Source organism: Lolium rigidum, chromosome 7 (genome assembly GCF_022539505.1).
Source record: "Lolium rigidum isolate FL_2022 chromosome 7, APGP_CSIRO_Lrig_0.1, whole genome shotgun sequence".
In the NCBI taxonomy this organism is placed as follows: Eukaryota; Viridiplantae; Streptophyta; class Magnoliopsida; order Poales; family Poaceae; genus Lolium; species Lolium rigidum.
The window spans coordinates 261,342,699-261,347,717 of NC_061514.1; the positions used below are offsets into that span (position 1 = coordinate 261,342,699).

Genomic DNA, 5,019 nt, shown 5'->3' on the forward strand with positions numbered 1-5,019 from the left:
GCAAAGTTTGGGAACTCTCTATCGATTTTTCTCCATTGGGAGCCATCAGCAGGGTGCCTCAACATCATGTCTTTCTTACGATCTTCTTTGTGCCATCGCAACAACCTAGCATGCTCTTTATTTCTGAACAAGCGTTTCAGCCGTGGTATTATAGGAGCATACCACATAACCTTGGCAGGAACCCTCTTCCTGGGGCGCTCGCCCTCAACATCACCAGGGTCATCTCGTCCGATCTTATACCGCAATGCAGTGCACACCGGACATGCATCCAAATTCTCGTACTCATCGCGGTAGAGGATGCAGTCATTAAAGCATGCATGTATCTTTTGCACATCTAATCCTAGAGGGCAGACAATCTTCTTCGCTTCGTACGTACTAGCGGGCAATTCGTTACCCCTTGGAAGCTTCCTCTTAATTATTGTCAGCAACTTTCCAAATCCTGAGTCAGTGACACCGTTCTCTGCCTTCCATTGCAACAATTCCAGTGTGCTGCCTAGCTTTTTATGGCCATCTTCGCAAGTTGGGTATAACAATTTGTTGTGATCTTCTATCATCTTGTCGAAGGCCAACCTTTTCTTTTCAGTTTCACATTCTCTCCTTGCATCAGCAATGGCCCGGCCAAGATCATCATCAGCAGGCTCATCTGGTGCCTCTTGATCTTCTACTTCATTGTCTTCATTGCCTGCAGTATCATCGTATTCAGGGAAATTGGGATAACCGTCATCATCCTCTTCCTCTTCTTCATTGTCTTCCATCATAACCCCTCTTTCTCTGTGCTTGGTCCAACAATAGTAACTGGGCATGAAACCGGATCGCAGAAGGTGGCTGTGAATGAGACTCGAGTGAGCGTAATTTACGGTATTCTTGCAGTCCACACATGGACAATACATGAAGCCACCATGTTTGTTTGCCTCCGCCACAGCCATAAAATTATCCAGGCCCGAAGTGAACTCGTCAAACCGTCGGTCAATGTACATCCATTGCCGATTCATCTGCATGATATAATTAAGCTGATCAAAACCATTACAGAACATCACGATGTATATATACACATGCATTTTATCAATTGCAGATGAAAAAGATAAAATTGTTAACCTCGATGAAGAAGAAAAAAGCAAGTTAAGTGTGGCTTGATTTGTGTAAACTCAAGTGACAAATCCTCTTAAGCATTTCATCGAACACCTCTTGTGCATGTGAAGAAGAGAGGAGAGCAATACACCCCTCTTGTGAAGAAAGTGAAAAAATGGCCAATTGTGGCTCACACTTGGGCAGAGGCAAGGTTATGTAGCCAGAGGCGGGGCCTTTGGACCCGGTTTGTATTACAAACCGGGACTAAAGGTTCCCCACGCCTGACACGGCCTGCCGCGCCCTGCCGTGGACACTTTAGTCCCGGTTTGTAATACAAACCGGGTCCAAAGGCCACTACAGGACAGGCGCCAGCTTGTGGGGTCGCCCTGGGCAAAATCGAACCGGGACTGGGACTAAAACTTGGGAACAAAGGCCTCTTCTCCACTAGTGTATCTACCAGCTGAGCTAGGAACGTGAGCACTGCCTCCTCCCGTTCTAAAAAATTCAGATGCCCATGCATTTAGATACACGTCCATCTCTAGTAGCTTAGTAATAAAATGTTGTTTGCTTCATGTTGTTTAAAGTTCTAACCACTAGCAGTAGTACAAATCGAAGATGTGATCTTATCTACTTGAGCTATGAAATTTTCTTATGGTACTGTAGTTTTCAATCTTCATTAAATATTGCATTTTAATGTTAATTGGAGGTATTTGGGAAAACAATTTCTCACAAATGAACTTGCTAGCCCTAGATCCACATGGAACAGCCATGGTAGCAAGATCTGTAGCAGGGGCATGTACGAACGCAGCAGCAGATACATCTAATTTCTCGTTCTTTTACTACACTCCACATGCAGTTCCGGTTTCTTCAAGGAAAGCTGAGCTAGGAAGCCTTCCATCTCCAAAGGATTGCCATATATTGTCACGGTCTAGAAAGACTGGCACAATTTTGGATGATTCATGTCACATTTCATGCGTTCTCGCGCTCCGCCCGGTGGTGGCTCTCGAATTTCTTGCCAGGTCGCTTTAAGTGTCACGAACACAGCAGCGTTGCGCGGAAACCACGTAACGCGTACGGTGTAGGAATGCATCCACAAAGAAACCAAAAGCGTCACAGCCAATCCAAATCAGAAAAGAGAACAACTTCTGCGGGTTTTCTTTTGACATGAACAGTGTCCTCCTATTTATTAACAACAATGGAAAAGCACGAAGAATAGCTAGCATGGGAAACAGATTGCACATCCATCGCTGATCAGCGATCACAATTTCAAATAGACGCCAAAACGACTGCTAGCGTTTTTGACAATCATCTAGTGTAGTTATTAGCCCCACGACCGAGCAATACGTACATTGCAGTACAGATCATGCCTTCCACGTTAAGCCAACTGCGCTACGCACCTTGTGCTCGTCAGACATCCAAGTGATGTGGCCGAACTCCCATGATCCGGCTGGCTTCACGGTTTCGCTGCGGAACTCCACCGTGTAGCTCTTCTTCTCCTTCTGCCGCTTCAACACCAGTGTCGTCGGCGTCACCTTCACCTTAACCCCGTGCGGCACCTCGACGGTCACGTTGTACGTCTCCGGCTGCTCCGACACCATTGTCACGGTCCTTGTCAGCCTGCGGACGCGGGTGTCGCCGTCGAAGACCACCACGATCGTCGGATAGTTGAGGTTGGCCGCGCCGCCGGGGAGCGCCCTCCTGCATTTTGTAAGCTCCGGTACGAAGCGTCGGATCTGCGGTGCCGTGTAGTTGAAGGAGCAGAGAAAATCGACGTAATCTTGCGTCCCGGCGTCGTAGACCAAACCTGGGTCCATCGCCAGTGCCGGAACGACCATCCCGGCCCCGGCTGCCAGCGGCGTGGCGCTCCCGACGCCGCCGCGCTGTCCAGTATGGCCCCATCGGCGTTGTCGGTTATTTTAACTGTAGTGATCAGCGCCGACCGCACCATGGACGGTGTCCAGTCTCCGTGCACCTTCTTGATCAACGCGGCGACGCCGGCGACGTGCGGGCACGCCACGGAAGTCCCGGACATGATGTTGTACTCCGTGCTCCTCGGGTCGACGTCGGGGTAAGACAAAGCAGCGCCGGACCAGGCGGCGAGGATGTTTACGCCCGGAGCGACGAGGTCCGGCTTCATGACCTCGGGGACCACCGAGTTTGGGCCACGGGACGAGAACCCCGCCACCACCGGCGCCCGGTTCTCGACGCCGGTGACCGTGTCGCAGGAGAACACGAACGAGGCCACCGGGTACGGCTCGGACGACATGTAAGCGTCCAACTTCTTGCGCTCCGTGTTGCTCATGCTGAGGCCGGGGAGGATGAACGCCCGGCCGGGGACCGCCTCCCGGAGGCGTTCTGTGCCTTCCACGGCGACTATGCCGGCTCCACCGGCGCTCTGCACGTAGATGCCGCTCTTGAGGTCGCTCTGTTTATTGTCGCACACCACCACCTTTCCCGCGATCTTGTCGGGCGTCAGGTCATTCTCGCCGCAGGAAGCGAGCACGACCGGTAACATTCCCGTGCCGTTGGCCTTCCTGGCGTACAGGGACTGGCCTCTGAGCACCGCCCCGTTGCCGAGCTTGAGTGTCGCCGGGAACACGCGGTCCATGGTCGCGGCGCCTACCGTGGTCATCCACGGCGCCACGTTCACCACGGACGATGCCTCCGGGCCGCCGTTGCCGCCCCCGACGACGACGAAGACGCCGCTGCGGTCGGCGCCGAACATGGCGATGGAGACGACGTCGTCGTAGAACTGCGGGTTCGTCGAGCCTTCCACTCCGACGGACATGGAGATGACGTCCACGCCGTCGCTCACGGCGGCGTCAATCGCCGCGACAAGGCCGTGCTCGTCACATCCATCCGTGTTGCACGCCTTGTACATGGCGATCCGTGCATTGCTCGCCACGCCATGGGCGGTGCCGCTCGAAAACCCGGATAGGCTGGCGCCACGTACCTTCGATCCGGCGGCTGTGCCGGACACGTGGGTACCGTGGCCGACCTTGTCCCTTGGAGTGAGGGCGCCATCCAGCTCGGCGGTGAAGACCTTGGCCCCGACCAGCTTGTTGTTGCACAAGCTGGCGTTGAAGCCCTCCGCGTCGACGCACATGCCTTTCCAGGTCGACCGCACGGGGCCGAGACCGGTGTCGTTGAAGCTGGCGCTCTCCGGCCAGATGCCGGTGTCGATGAAGCCGATGATGATGCCGTCGCCGAAGTTCGAGTCATGCCAGGCGCCGAATGTCTCGTTGAGGCCCATGAACTCCGGCGATCTCGTCGTGTGGGTGTAGCGCACTCTGCTCTTGTACACGCCGGACACGCCAGGGGTCCTCGACATGCGCCGGGCCTCGTCGTCGGCGAGTCGAACAGCGAAACCGTGCATCACCGTGCCGTAGGTGTGCATGAGGCGGCTGGAGGAGCTCGTGGTGGCACGAGGGGAGTGGGTGGCCACCATGGAACTGTACCACCGATCGAGGGTGGCGAACTGAGACGGCTTGGCCAGGTGGTTGGTTTGGATGATGTAGGTGTGGGAGAACGAAGAACGAGGCTTCTGCTCGGCAGTGGCATTCTTGGTCTTCTCGATGGTGGATGAGTGCGTGGGCTGAGCAAGGACCAGAACTAGCAAAGTGCAGTGCAAAAGGACTGAGAGTGTGGAAGCCATTGTTGGTGCTTGTGTGTGAGCTTGTGGTGGAGGAATGCATGTATGTATGTGGTTATGGCTTTATAGAGAGCTTGAGCTCATATGATGAAGTCAAGACTTAATCTTTTCTTGGCGAGGTTTTTGGACGATGGTGGCTGTTGCTGCTCCAAGCCTCGTCAGGCAGAGATGGCTGCGAAAGATGCGGCGTCTTTCCATCATTGACTTTGAGAATTGATTTTGGTTCTGCCAGAAGTACTTTTGCGTGTGCAGCAAATAGCACAAAGAGGCTCATGGATGCCAAATACAAACAAAACGAA

General features: G+C 53.6%; 1 pseudogene; it reads right to left on the reverse strand.

The window, feature by feature from the left end:
- Positions 1–2,429: 2,429 nt before the first annotated feature.
- Positions 2,430–4,723, reverse strand: LOC124672692 (annotated as a pseudogene).
- Positions 4,724–5,019: the final 296 nt, after the last annotated feature.